Source organism: Mytilus galloprovincialis, chromosome 5 (assembly GCF_965363235.1).
Source record: "Mytilus galloprovincialis chromosome 5, xbMytGall1.hap1.1, whole genome shotgun sequence".
In the NCBI taxonomy this organism is placed as follows: domain Eukaryota; kingdom Metazoa; phylum Mollusca; class Bivalvia; order Mytilida; family Mytilidae; genus Mytilus; species Mytilus galloprovincialis.
In genome coordinates this window covers 98092321-98108940 of record NC_134842.1, presented here as the reverse complement: position 1 = coordinate 98108940, position 16620 = coordinate 98092321, and positions in this window count along the sequence as shown.

Genomic DNA, 16620 nt, shown 5'->3' with positions numbered 1-16620 from the left:
AAAACATAGAATATTTATGTGGTATAAAAAACCATCCGTTTTATATAATGCAATTAATATCATTGTCACGTTAAGTTAGACCCTCTTCCTATTCATTCCATCAATATATAGGAACATTGTCCCCTCACAATCCCTGTACTTAATGTTTTTCATGACAGTATTAAATGAAGAAATCAAATGATACTGGTATGTTGAAAGGGTAGTGAATCACTTAAATCTTAAAAAATAGATGTTTCCATTCATATACTTTTCTTATAACATATTGCAAAATAAATGACATTATATCAAAAAAAATTATTCTGGTCTTATTTTTGTGTTTAATTGCAATAGATACATTTTAAATTGAGACATAGAAATAATTGAAACGATTTAAGAAATACATACAAATAATTGAAATGATTTAAACAATAGAAAGTTATTTGAAAGAGAAAAAATTATACTCATTCATTAAAAGGTCCATTCAATTTCAGTACACATAATATTTTAATTATCTTAATTGTGTGTCTGAACATTATACTGATGTGACCATTATCATATCCTATTGCTTACATTTGTAGTTTTTGTTATAGAATTTGTGATTGGTGCATAATTTTAATACTAAATATTTATACATTGTGATCAAATTGAATTGAATTCATCATTGCATTATATATTGTGAATTGTTTACAAGTGATAAATATGAAATGGATGTACGTTCATGCTATGCATAGTGTTTGTTTATTTTTACTTTATGTAAAGTAATTAAAACAAATAAATCTGACATCTGTTGGTGGCAAGGTAGTATTTGCATTCCAGAATTTAGGTTGCTCTTTTGTGTACCCTACTTAGGTAAATGTATCTAAACAGTGTGATTGGACAAAAAATACAGTATCAACTGAACATACTTTCCCAACCTGAGGGATGAATCAGGTGTAGAAAAATATGAAATAATTTTACATACAGATGAAAATGATTTTTTGAGAATTTTTTTTAATTTTGTATTCACTGCACCATAAAAGACTTAAAAGTACTAGTGGCCTTAGGTTTTTGAAAATAGTAAAAAAAGTAAACGGTCATGATACATATTTAAATTCATTTCTGAATAGTAAAATGAAAGTACTTCAGTTAACTGTGAATGTAGAATTTTTTGCAGTGTTAGAAAGTGGTGAAAATTCTAAAAAGGCTCTCATTATCCCTTATGGGCCAGGAAATACTACCAAGCCACCTTGTTACTAACTTGATAATAGTCCAGGAACAGTTTGTCATCTCAAAAATATAAAACAAAAAAATGTTGAAGAGTGCTTTGAAAATTTATGTAATAACTACTAGCATTTCAGTGAGAATAAAGCTTAGATTTATAATGAGTTTATTTAAAAGTTGTTATACAACTGCCAAATTGGGTGCAGTTTGTATATTTTGAAATATCTAGCTTCACTGTACATATGCTGCCAAATTGGGTGCAGCAGTTAATCATAGTGAAACCAGTATTTTATTTCCTTTAAGAGAACTCTATTTTTCTTTTTTGAAGGCACATGTTGTAACTTGCATTTGTGATAAGTATTTTTGGCAAATATAGAATGATTTATTTTTTTAACTACATGTAAAAAAAAAACAAGAAATAGATCAGAGAATACATTATTTTAATTGTAATTTGGGTAAATTTGTTGGGTGACATAGATATGATAATTAATACAAAATGATTGCTTGCAAAAATGGAAGAAAAATATCGGAGTTTGAAACGATGAAATGTTTCTTCTGTTAATTTGGACTGATCTATCAACTCCACAAATGATTATTAATTTATACAACTTACAAAATGTCAAGTCAAATATAGAATGGCATTAAACATTCTTTCATCGATTGTTTTAAAAGATATTTGTAGTGAATATCTATCATAGCAATAATTCGTATCTATGAAGCAATGTTATTTTGTATATTTGTAAGCATTGTTTGGTTATTTATTGGCATGGTATTATTGCCTGTAATATTTGTTTTGTTATTCCAATTGTTCTGTATAGGCATCCCTGAGTATTAAAAGTTTGAGCTTATCATTTGTTGTTTTCCTTGTTTGAAAATTCAAACACAGAATTATACCATCATAGATTTCAGGCAATACTTGTATCCCAATTAAAGTAATATTTCTGTGTAGATCCTAGCAAATAGGTTGTTATTTTCGTACTATGGCAAACCTCTAAATATATAAAAGAAGATGTGGTATGAGTGCCAATGAGACAACTCTCCATCCAAGTCACTATGTGTAAAAGTAAACCATTGTAGGTCAAAGTAGGTCTTTAACACGGAGCCTTTGGCTCACACTGAACAGCAAGCTATAAAGGGTGCCAAAAATGAAAAGTGTTTAACCATTCAAACAGAAAAATCACCGATCTAATCGATATAAAAGACAAGAAACACCTATGAATCACATCAACAATGACAATCACTGAACATCAGGTTCTTGACTAGGAAAGGTGCAAACAATTGCAGCAGGTTTAAAATACAAACCTTCACTCTTACCTGAAACACAAAATAGATGAGAGACACTATAAAATTATCAATTGAAATGGATTTACTCAATCAAGAGACATATAAACAAAAACAAGTGAACATACATTGAATGAATAAATTTGATCTATGACACAATGAGACAACCATAACCTTGGGGGGAAAAAATATGCACACAGGTAAATTAAAATAATTTTGTTGTAAGGTATACAGTCGTGGTGTAAGGAAATATTTTTCAAAATAAAATTTTTTGTTGTTCATAGTTTTGAGAACAGAAGTTAAAATTTACAGACATACCAAACACTTATCAAAGTTATTATACATTAAAAATAGTGAGACATCCGTCTGTATGTCAACACTTCACACCATAACTTAAATTTGCTTTATCAATTCTCATGAAAATTTTAATAATTCATTAAGATAGTAGAAAACTTTCTTTATACTTTTACAAATTAGTCAAAAATCCAATTTTGTCATTACATAATCATGGTACTTTATTCTGACATGAAAAATTTGACATTTTCACAGCTTTCCTGCAACACGATGTACTGAAACTTTATCTTAGAATTAGAATTGATAGAAGTCAGATCCTCAGACCTGTCAATTTTGTATTTGATGAATTTCACCAAAACCATACATGGTTGTTGACATTGATAAAAAGAAGGTCCTTTTTGATTGCGAAAATTTTAGTGTGTCCTTTCAGACTTTAAAAAACTACAACTTTACAATTTTATTGAAATAGGTGAATGCAGCCTTGCTTTTATTTTGAATTCTTCTCTTCAAAGTTGTTGGGACTTATTCCCTCTTTGCCTTCTAAGGGGGCTAGATCGTAACACTTTGCTAGCTAAGATGGAAATAATCAAGTCATCATACAAGATGATATTCATACCGAATGATGCTTCTTAATATTTCTTCTACCAAACCATTTACTTAACTCAACAAGAATCCTTTCTAAACATTCCATTTCATTCTGGAAACAATTATCAGCATATCATTAGCTTGTGGTGCAGTGGCATATTTTGATAATTTGATACATATCAATAGAGTTGAACTGTAACCAGTAGGATAAAAGAAAGAATTTTCGGAGGGCAAACTTAAATGTAGGACGCAAGATTACCAATGAGACAACTCTCGACCAGATACCAAATGACCTAGAAGTTTACTACAGATCACTATACGACATTCAACAATGAGCAAAACCCATACCCCTAGTAAGTTATAAAGGTCTCGATCTGACACTTAAAACAATTAAAGTTCAGATTGAAGAATATTGGTTGCTTAATGAACTTACTAGATATAATAAGATATGATATGAGTGCAAATGAGACAACTCTCCATCAAAGTTACAGTTTATAAAAATAAACCATTATAGATTAAAGTACGATCTTCAACACAGAGCCTTGGCTAACACCGAACAGCAAGCTATATATTTAAGATGAGAACAAGTTACATATATCTAATTAAGCAATAAACAGAGAGAATGCATGAAGCTTTGCCTGCTACTTGATAAGAAGGGCATAGAAGGTAAGGAGTCGTGGACAGAAATGTATCTGTACAACAGGTTACCCCCACGAATGGTGCACATATTCTCTAACCTTAAAAGAGATTGACATTTAAAAATGGTTTGACGGATGGACGTGTGTCTCATTTCTATCAGCAAATATAGCATTCTCTCTTTCCATTCTCCATTTTATTCAATATCATATTGATTTGATATGAAAATGAACCTGCTTTGTAGAAGATAACATACTGTAAGAGTGATATTGTTAACCTGTAGCGTACAAGTTCTAATAATCTTTAGGAAAACATACCATTTCATTCATACATTCTAAATATTTTTGAAAACGGAAAGGTTGTTTCTTTCCATATATATCCAATCTTCCTCCATACATAATATTGACCTACAAAATGTTAAGGAAGATATTTCAACTCAATACAAATGCTCAAACCTGTGATTATTTTGTAGAAACGGGACGAGGAGGTCGGTATAGTAGATACAAATTGAAATTCACTATTCTTGGGGTCAAATGCAACTTCTCCCATATGTTGTAGAGGCTGGTCTGTTTTAATGAGTTCAATATTATTTAAAATTATTTCAAATTTCTACTTTTCGAACACCTCAAACAAACAAGTTACCGTTGATTGGAGCTTATACTGATATGAACAAAATAAAAGTGGTTTCAATTATAAATTGTAGTTAATTGATACTAGTACTCAAACGTTTAGTATCTTTTAAGCTTTAGTTTACTAAATCAGAGCTATACCAAACCATTGGTTTAGTTAAACGTCTTCAAAGCAAGGAAATTATGGGTATTTGTTCATACCAAAGTATTAAAAAGGAGAGGAAAATAAATGATGGAGAACTTTGAAAAAAAGTTAACATAAAGATTGTGAAATGTTGATATACGAATTATACTATTGCTATCTCTGTATCTGTATCTGTATAAGGAATTCCCTCCTTTAAAGGAGCACTTCTTTTCAGAATCGGTTTAAAAGTTCACAATATATATTTACAGGACTATATTTACAGGGGTGTTCGGTATTCAAGAAAAGCAAAAATCTACGCCCGTGGGGTGAATGTTGGCTACATTCAATGGCCCTTTCGTTTGTTTGACGGTAGAGCTTTCAAAAGTTCATTTCTTTTGGTATGTAAAGCATAGCACAGTTTTCTATTTATATACTCTACTTTGAAGCAGTTGTCCATACATTTGCATCTACAGCCACATGCGCATAATAATCTACTTGGATCTAAAATAAGCTGTTTATTTATTACTAAGCTGGTTAGGTTAAAGCATTTATCACAGTTTTTAATGCTACGAAGAAAGCAGTCTAATTCATGCAAGTATGGTATACGAGTGTTATTCAGAGGTTTACAGTCTAGAATAAAATGTTCAACAGTTTCTGAATTTTCATTGCAGAGAAGACACGTTGGATCTATTGAGTTTTGGTTAAATGCAGCCTTATTGCTTTGCAGGTAATAAGTTCCTGTTAATAGCTTTAATTTTGGTTGTAGGCGGCTAATATCTTGTGCAGAGGTACCAACACTTGCAAGACATGGATGAGTATTGTGCCATAGAGTATTATTTGCAGATAAATTGCGAAGAGAGCTGAATAATGATACTTTTGTCCTGAGTTGTTCATGCCAAACGTTGTCCACTGCCTTCTTAACACTTGCTTTCCATTTGTATCTGCTGACTGGGTTCTGTATAAGTTCATGAGCTGATTGTAGATTGTATTGTGCAAGTAAGCAACGTATTTTAGAAAACCAGTTTTTGGAGTTAAATCCAGATATCGAGAGTTGTCTTTCTGCCAGATCTTTTTCGAGAGATGATTCCATACCACAAATCTTGTTGTATATGTTTAAGGCTGCTTTGTGTATAATGCCTTGGAGTGGTATAACTCCTGCTATAGTATAAATTGCTGCATCCGTAGTGTTGTTGGGAAGCGACAAGATTTGTTTAATTGATTTTCGATAGAATACTTCTAGTGGCTCTAAATGTTTATTGTCTGGAAGAAGAATGTCAATTCCATAGATAAGAACTGGAAGAACATAAACGTTGAAAATGTGAAGACAAGTTAGTGGGTTTAGCCCGTTCTTTCCATGCAGACCAGCCCCCATCAGGCTATACATAGTTCGTCTTGCCTTTGAGATGTTTTCATCAACGTGAATGCTGATAGTTTTTTTTTAAATCAGAGCTGTGTTTTATGCCAATATGCACAGCTGAATCTGGCTCATTCATTTTTATATTATTAATTTTGAAGTTGAAGCCTGAATCTTTTGAAGGTGGTTCGTGTTTTAATATGACACTTTTGGTTGGTTGGAGTGAGTATTTCTCTTGCATGCTGTAATTCTCAACCGTGCTTATCATTGTTTGGAGGTCATTAGGAGAATTGGCAATGAGAGCAACATCATCTGCGCAAGTCGGGGATCCACAGTATATATTTCCGATGTAGGTACCAAGGCCGCTGTTTTCTAATTGGTCCAATACATCATTGATGTAAACTTTGTACAGTTCAGTGCTTAATATCCCACCTTGTCTTACTCCTTGTTGTACAGGGAATGGTTTTGACATTAGACCGTTCCATTTAATAGAGGTTGTGGCGTATGTACTCAGTTGGCGGATAAGTAGCCAGAGGGTCCCACCTACTCCTGATAGAAAGAGTTTACGATGTAAGCTGTTAAGATTGACAACATCAAATGCTGATTTGGCGTCTAGCAGAGCAACAAAAACAGGCATCTTTTGGTCCATTGATTCTGCTATGGATTCTAGGAGGATGAGGGCACTGTATAGAGGAGATACCCCAGGAGTGAAACCTCTTTGTAATCGGTTTTGGAGAATATCAATGATGTCTCTTAGCAATTTCCTCAGTAGTATTTCCAGGATTTTTCCAATAATTGGGAGTACAGTGATTCCTCTATAATTTTTTGCCTCATTTGGTAGTCCTTTGTTTTTGAATATTGGTGTTAAGATTCCATGTTTTATGCAGTCTGGTATGGTTGCAGAGGAGCAGATGTTGTTGATTATAGATGTTATTGCCTGCAGTAATGTATCTCCACCATATTTGATATGTTCTGCTGTAATACCGTATATATCAGGTGCCTTGTTGGTATTCAGTTGGTTTATGGCTTTGTCAATTTCTTCAGCTGTGAAAGTTAATGGTACAGCATTTTGTTTGCAGATTTCTTCGATAATGTCTATGTCAAATTCTTTGTTGGTATGATCGGAGTTTGTGGTATTAGACTCAGGTGTTGCGAGCTTGCTGAAATGCTCGTTCCAACCTTTTAGTATTTCTTCCCGAGAAGAGTAGGTTTTGTCTTCTACAGTCAGATCTGATATGGAAGATTTTTTGGTTTTCCTTTGTGCATTTACAAGTTTATGGAATATTTTGCTATCTCTTTGCTTAGCGTTCATGATCTTCTGTAGCGATTCATCTCGTTGTCGCGCAATTTCTTGTCTTCGCGCTTTGCGCAGTTGCTTTTTAGTTTTTTTCCTTTCTTGCATAGTTTCACCAGCCGTTGGTTTTCCTTCCAGTTTCCATTTATCAAGTGATGATTTATTCATTTTCAGTGAGTGTTCAATTTCATCATTCCAGATATGTCTGTTTCGTTGAGTTGAAATTTTAGATGGTGGTACTATATTTTTTTGAGCTGTAACTATGGTTTCCATAAGTCTTGTTATTGCGGTCGAATCATTCAAGTAGTCTATGGGATTTTCTTGAAGGCATTTGTTTAAACTATCTTGGTATTGTTGTAAATCTATTTTATCCCATTTGATTTTATTTGACACTACTGGTTGGTCTTGTTTTTTCTTGCTAACAATCTCGGTTTCAATTTCCGTTAAAAGAGGATAGTGGTCAGAGGTGTTGTTTGACAACATATCCAGTCTAATGGTGTTGTAGACTTTTTCGGCTAGGCTGTCGTGTACAAAGATATAGTCAATTGTTGATGTTTCATTGCCATTTGGATGAATAAATGTTAATGGGGTTGGTTTAAACATTAGCTTTTTAGAACTTATGAAGTCTTCGAGTTCCTTTATCCGTGCTGATTTATTAGTTGTTTTCATCAGATCACAGTTCCAATCTCCACATAGGACAGGTGTACATGTGTCGGAGTATTTGAGAATTATCTCGTGGAGCTGGTCGAGACATTCTTTGAACTGTTCGTTTGCCTGTTTTGACCCTCTACATGGCATATAAGCACAGATTAACAGGATCGGCTTTGGTTTTACATTTATCTTTATACATATAATTCTCTCTGAGCCATCATTAATTTTTTCTACAAGATGATCTAGATGTTGTTTCCAAAGTATGGCTACTCCACCATATCCTCTAGGTTTTTGTGTTGGAGGTATAGGGTTGTTTTCGTCAACTGACTTGCATGTCCAAGATGTTTTGTTAAAGAGCTCTCCAATATTGTCCTGTTCAAACTTGAATAGCCAATGTTCCTGAATACATATAAAATCGGTAAAATCTAAAATGTCTTTTATACAAGCTTGGGAGTTATATATGTAGGACTCTAAAGTGCGATGGGGACGCTAAAGTACAATGGTCACGCTAAAGTGCGATGGTCTATGCTAAAGTACGATGCTTTCATACGCTAAAGTGCGATGGTCCGGGAAAATATAGACGTACGAAACGTAGTTGGATTATGACGTTAACAGTCGTTTATACAAACCAAAAATGAACTAGGTTGGTCCCCTCCGTAAAACATTCAGTATGCCTTCGGAATATTTCAATAACAGCCGGGAAACAGACTAAAAATGAACATGCCGGAAAATGAAATAAATAATGGAAGCAAACAGATGCATATTAATGTTTTCGTTTATACAAATCCTTGGTTTACGTTAAAATATTGTCGATTTTATTGCAGAGTATAAACGTCGGTAAAATAAAGGTACACGTTTTCAAGCGTAAATCATAACTTGTCCATTAAAACTTCAGTGTGTACATTGTATTAAAACATAACACTCGCTACGAAAAACTGGAAAGCTCGAACAACAACCCCCTTCTCTCGTATTTAAATCAAAGCTTGTACAAATAAATTTAATTTATTCCGACAATGACCGAATTTTGTATTTGCAACTGACAAGGGGATGTTCACATTAATAGGCTGCGTAAACGGCAAGCTACACCAATTATTTAATACGCCCCTCGTCCTGAACATGCATTAAATATTTGTCACTGGACGTTAAGCAACCAACAATCAATCCAATACGCCCGAATTGTTAAAAAATCATTTCAATGAAATATAGTATTTTGTGACACCTAAATAACCTTTTTAGCAATGATTACTAGGTCAGTCTTCTAAATTTAGAAACAGTCACATATAAGACTACCGGTAAAGTAAAAGCCTATTGCATTATATGTTAAATCATTGCAAACTAGATTTTGCAAAAAGACTTGTTTTTGACATTAGTGCCCTTGAACCTTTCTCTTTTGTTCCATCGCGCTTTAGCGTGCTATACCAACATCGCACTTTAGCGTGAGACACCGTCGTAGTTTAGCGTAGACCATCGCACTTTAGCGTGACCATCGCACGTTAGAGTACCATCGCACTTTAGAGTCCTACATATACATTTTTACAATTGAAGGAGGATATTCTAAGTAGAGTTGAAGTAGAGGCATCATGTGCTATGTGATCCTCTGGATGTTCTGGCAAAGTCCTAAAAAAGTGTCCGGCTTATTTGTTGGATAATCCTCAGTGTTTGAGCTGGGCTCAATAACTTCCAGTGATATTTGATTTCTATCAACCTTTGGAACTTCTTTGTCAGGTATAGATTTCTTAACTTTGTTTGTGCAGTCTTGATCCTTGTGTAACGTACTGCTGACTTTCTCAGGTTCTGTTTGGAGTTCTTGTTGTGATATTTTGATTTCATTTACTGTGTTAAGACGTACAGATGTAGCTGTAGAATTTAAAATAGTTGGAGATGTTGCCATGTTTGAAGTTGCATTTTCTGTCGGAGGTGTAGTTGTGACAGATTTATGCGGATGATTGACAGTATTGGTTGCTTGAGGCCCTGTTGTGGAATTAATATCGGTATTTACGGTTTGATTGTGTTTGTTGTCATGCCTGAAGTGCAGGTTTGCTCCTGTGAATGTTTGCTGGGCTGGCTGACGGTTATGCTGGTTGTTGACCATTGTTTGATGATGGAAATAAGATGGAGGCGGAATATTGGAAGGATGTGGAGGTAATCCATGCATGTTTGGAAGGTAAACTGGCATGTGTTGTGGTTGACCTGGCCAATTGGTGTTCATTGGTCTGCACTGATGGGGATATGTAGGTGGTCTAGCCATGTAGGCAGGGCCCTGTGGAATTGGGTACTGGAAGTGGCTTGTATGATATGGCTGATAGTGTGGCCTAGCTGATTGTGATAATGTCAGTTCTAGAGTTCTGAGCCTCTGTTGAATGGACTGCAGTTCCATGTCGTGCATTTGTCTATATAACTGACGAGTATTTTCAATATGGGTTATTCTATCTTTGATGATGTTATTTTCCAATGATGAGATATAAGTATCCATACTATTTGTGTGTTGAGGAGTATACACTGGTTGATTTTCTTGAAAGATAGGTGGAGGTTGTTTGTTCATGGTTTCAGTCGAGCCTGAATGTTGTGTACCTACAATTTTCATCCTCAGTATCTTATTTGAGCTTTCCAGTTCTTTTACTTTGGCCTCCAGACTGAGGGAGTATGTTTTTAGGTGTGCCTGGTCTTTCAGTGCATCATTAATAGTCACTTTTTCCTTTTTTAATTCCTCTTCCATTTTACGCAGTTTGCCTTCCTTATGCCGTAATTCTTTGTCAGATAAGGAAATGTCATTTCTTGTGCCTGTTATTGGGACTCTGTTTGTAAGTGACAGATGTGACTGTTCAGTTGGTTGAGGCAGGTCCTCTATTTGATCTCTGATGACTGTTTCCTCATTTAAGATAGCCCTGGCAGCGGAGACACAAGAAAGTGGTGATGCTACATCTGGAATGACAACTGGCATAAGTTTCTTGACTTTTTGTGTTTGCTTAGTTGGTATATTTCCATCAGCTGGTATAGAGTCTCTTGCATTACATATGGTGCATGTGTACTGGATGTTGTTCGACTCTTTTTCCAGTTCTTCAATTTCTGATTTTTTTAGCTTTTCACAGGCATAGTGAATCCAATGGCTGCCTTTAATGCAGAAGACGCCTCGTGAAAGTAGTGTTCGGTTACATTTAGGACAAATATTGTCTGGAACTGATCTGTCAGTGCCTTTGTTAACTGTGTCTTGGTGGTTTTTGTTAGCCACAGTCAGCTCTTTAGAGAATGTGTTGGTAGTCACAGATTGATCTTCGGATGCACTGTTGTTCAGGATAGCAGGAGGAGATGTTTTATTTATTTTCTTTGCAGATGTTTGTTGCAATTTAATACATTCTTCCCTAATTTTCTTATTGACAGATGAGTAGTCTTTGATGCTGTCCATTTGTTTGGATATAGCCTGTAATTCATCAAAAAACATGTGGTGGTTACGTCCATTCACTTCCACTCTGCAGGTGGTATTATATAGGTTGATTCTGTAATGTTGACGCAAGTTTTGATTGCATTTAACTGCAATAGATTGTTCTACCACCTTACCAGATTTGTCCTGTTTATCATGTATGCTGCATGTGAGATCAGTATGTGCCTCAAGATGTTGAAGTAGAGTTTTGCTGAAATGCAGATAGGTTGCTGCAGAGAATTCCAAGATAATGTTACCATGTTTATATTGTAAGTCTACATCCGTTGGTCGTATGGTGGCGTCCACTATTTTCCCGATGGCTTTTTGCTCATTCAATAAGTAGGATTTTACTGAGACGTTGACTTTAGATGGAGTGAAGACTTGTGTAGGTATCCGGTCTCTAGTTGGTCGTAAACTTGCCATAATAGAATGATTGATTTTAGATATATGTTTTTATCAGATGAAGCTTGAGATGATGGAATAGCGTGGTGACATCCACACTTACCAAGGAGAATATTTGTTTCTGAACAAAGTTGAAGTTGGGTTGTATCGAAGGTAAGATATTGGTATAGCGTGGGAGCATCCACACTTACCACGTTGTTTAGAGCTGCTGTTAATTGATTTTTATTTATTTATTTTTATTTTGTAATAGACAAGAAAATTTCGCCTAATTCCACAACAGGTCGGACCTCTAGAATAATATCTGTGAAAAGATGAATATTTTGGTGAATATTTTGGTATAGCGTGGTGACGTCCACACTTACCACTTAACGTAATACTGATATCCACAAGAGAGGAGTTAAGTGTAATTACAGCCAGATGTGTTTGAAATAAGAAGCTTAGCGTTTAGACTATATATTCCCGTATTTGGTATAGCGTGGTGACATCCACACTTACCACTAGAGATATTAACAATGTCCACAATAAGAAGGTCTGTAAATATTGAGTCAGCTGTGTTTTAGCTAGAATGAGAGGCTAGCTGAAGATTTCCTGGATTATATGTGTATCTTTGGTATAGCGTGGTGACGTCCACACTTACCACAACACCTGAGTCTAATACCTGATGCAGTTTGAGTTAATGTGTCCTATAATTGTTTCGAGGGGAGCCACAGAAGTATTCTATCTTTCACGAAGATGATGTTAAAATTACCTCCTTTGATTAATTATATCTGGTATAGCGTGGTAACATCCACACTTACCATGTAATGATGCTGTATGAGTTATAGTTTCAGTGTTAATTATATATAAATTGGTATAGGTTTAGCTTGGTTAGTTCTGTTTTAAATGAAATCTTGATACCGCTTTTTTTGGAAAGCTACTACGGATACAAATTTTATTGATAAATCAGATAGATGAGGTGGAATTGGAATAGCGTGGTGACATCCACACTTACCAGTATTATGTAACGCAGAGTTATTTTTCTGGTATAGAAAAAGTTCTGTTTTAAATGAAATCTTGATACCGCTTTTTTGGAAAGCTACTACGGATACAAATTTTATTGATAAATCAGAGAGATGAGATGGAATTGGTATAGCGTGGTGACATCCACACTTACCAGTATTATGTAACGCAAAGTTATATTTCTGGTATAGAATAAGTTCAGTTTTATATGAATGTTGATACAGCTTTTTAAGAAAGCTACTATGGATACAAATTTTATTGATAAATCAGATAGATGAGATGGAGTTGGTATAGCGTGGTGACATCCACACTTACCAGTGTTATGCAATGCACAAGTATTGGTATATATATGGTAAATTAGTATGAATTATGCTGTAAGTGAAATATTGTTGCTGCTTTTTCGGAAAAGCTACTACGGGCACATAAATTTTATTGACAAATCAGGTAAAATAGGTATTGGTATAGCGTGGTGACATCCACACTTACCAGTGTTGTGTAGCGCACAATTTAATTCCTGGTATAGAGAAGCTTAGTAATAAATCAGCTTTAAGTGAGATCTTGATACAGCTTTTTGTTTTTGTTTGAAAGTTACTAGGGCGGCGGATTATATTGATGAATCTGTTTTGGTTTAGCGTGGATACATCCACACTTACCACTGATGACTAATGGGACTACTTAAATTTTATTAATAGCAAATCAGTTACGATTGGATTTGGTATAGCGTGGTAACATCCACACTTACCACAGACTTGGATAAAATTGATAAAATTGGTAAAATGTTGTAAAATTAGGTATCCTATATACACTTACTTAAGAGTTGTCTACAGTATGTCTTGGATCTCTGTAAGTAGGTTGGTATTGGTGTAGCGTGGGAACATCCACACTGACCACAATATATTTCTTTATAGAGTACTTTAAGGTAGAATTTAAACAAACCAGCAATCAAATCTTATTTGTAGTACTAGTTTATGTAACCAAACTGTATTTAGTAAATATCTGGGATGAATCCCGTCCTGATAAAGTTCAAAGTTATAGGATAATTTGGAAGCAATTCCTTGTCCTCTACGTGTAGTGTGTTTAGGGTTAACACATAGGTTTACATTAAAGTCTGGAGATGTGACTCTCAATGATCGATTTAGTTTGTTAATCTCAGCGTTGAGAATGTGGATCTGATGGAGTAAGTTATGGTCTTGTTCAATTACATCCTCAGGATTGGGTACCTTTAGACTTTCGTTGTATTTGTATATGGAGTATACTGGGATATTCAGGAAGGTAACCCGGCAGGATGGAAATTTTTCAATGAAGCTTATAATGTCTCTGTACAGTTTTAGTACTAGATCTATTGAACTATTATTTGAAGATGTTAGAGATATAGAGCCACCTCGGTGTTTAGTAGTCAGGTTGCATGTAGCTGCCCATAAATATAGATGAATATCTCCAAAGTTTTTGATCTCGGTTTTAAAATTTTCTTTTAACCAATCAACACACTGTTGTGTAGAGGCCCCTGGTTTGCATTTAAAGACAATTTTGTCATGGATTGAGTTGTCCGATTGGATTTCTCTTTCAAGCCTTGTTCCTTTGCTATCAGATAACAAGATAGGAGTTCTTCTTTGGATACCTTGTACTGTAGGTTGCTGCCTTGCAATGTATTTTCTAAGTTTGTTTGTTGTCATTAGTAAATTGCAGATTATAATATATAAGCGATATGAAGACTAGTATGGCAATGAAATGTTCAAGTATGAGATGATTGTACAAATGTTCAATGAAAAAATGGCGCCAAATTTCTGCACGGACTTAGTGGGTCGCCATATTGGATTTACTAGGCTGGCATAAAAAGTTCTGGTAAATTAATAAAAAGTTTATAATATCACTAAAATGATGCACAAGCGGTGATAATAGTAAAATCTAGATGATTATAAAGAGGCACAGGGTAGACAAGCCGTAGCCAACACTCACGCCACGACGCGCGGTTGAGACAGTTACATGGACATAAAATTATTATTTACAGTTTATATGGTCTATATTACAGTTCAAAGTGTGTAAGGTAACTAATAAAATGTAAGTTTAAGACTTTGGGTGCAATGTAACACTTTAAACATTCAAAATTCTGTGCTGCTAAAAAATCCCTCCACCATTCATGAATCTCGTTTTCATTTCTTGCGATCTAGTGCATTCAGTAGTGTGGCATGCACTGAAAGCCTAGTTTCTGGTGATTAACTGAGAAAGTCTTATGTCATATGTTGTGTGAAGTATTTGATGTTGATAGTAGATCTTTGGTTATAATTTCTACTTAATGTAAAATTTAAAATTGAGAATGGAAATGGGGAATGTGTCAAAGAGACAACAACCCGACCAAATAAAAAACAACAGCAGAGGGTCACCAACAGGTCTTAATGTATACGTATTTACAACATTTCAGACTCGATCTAGAGCATGTGATATCTTATAGTAATCTTTTATTGGTTCAGTCTGACATGGACTTCTAAATGTTCTTAATTAGTTTTTGTTTCGTTGGTTTGCTGTGTTGTGGGCGGTTATCCAAGTCACTTTTTGGTCATTTGCATTTGGTCCTTTAATATACCTATTTTTTAATGGTCAAAATATAGTTAAAATAAGTGAAATGTTCTTCGTTTCGATCTTAGTTTAAGCTTTTTGTCTCGTCATTGTATCCTTTCTAGCAATATTATTGTCTTGCCTGCGACAAAAGTCGTGAAAGACAAGCCATATTAATTTTATTGCTTTTCCGCTGACGATAGCGTCAAACAATTGTTATGGCCGGGTTTCTTTGATAAGAAACTCCTTGCGATAATTTCTATAAAGTTTCATTACTTTCAAACTTGCATATCAATTTGAAAACTTTGTCGAGGCCCTGTCCCCTATAGGTCCTGGTCCAGAGACATTAAAGTCAGGCAGTGACTCGGGCAGTGGTCGATACAAAAGGAGGGTCCAGGGGTTGTAACACCCCTTTTTGACAATCAATGCATAATCATTTGAATAGGGACATATAGTTGGAACTCTCCCTTTATCCTGGGTTGGGAGCCCCCTTTTATAAATGGCTGCCTCCCGTTAATTGTGTAGAGTCATGCAGGCAGTTGTCTCCTGTTTAAAGCCAACAAACCGCCCCTGTCAGAACCGTAGATTCATGTAGGCAGTTCTCCTATTTAAGGCAAACAAAAAAAGAAAAAGTAACAAATCAGAAAAACAAACTGATTTAATATTTGATAATTATAGTCATGTCACCTATACCGACATAGCAGACACACATATATATCGTACCCAGGACCTCTTATCATGTAAATTTAAAAAAAATATATTCTTGATTTTGTTTAGTATGCTTGCAAACTGTTTCTGCATTGATTTGAAAAATCAGCAGAAAGTTCATGTAACATGACAGTTGTTGCTTATCAAGAGGAGATATATATATTCTAAACTTTCACTTTTGAACTTCTGAAGAAAACTTTTTTTTTTGTAAACTCGATCGCACTGCCTAAATCTTGTCATTGTCGAGAATTTAAAAGTCTGATTGATTCGATATACAAAACCTTATTCCTATACAAATTAAATCGAATATTAACATATTGTTTTAACCTATGATATGAAATCAAACAGACCGACAAAAATCCAATTGCACGAGTTCTCTTTCTATGTAAATCTTATCTATGTTTATGTTTACCACGGGACTGATATAACCGTCGGCAATCTACTGAAGGTCACCTCTACGGTTAATTAGATGATGAAATGCTGATACAAAATATCTATCATACATTGTTTATT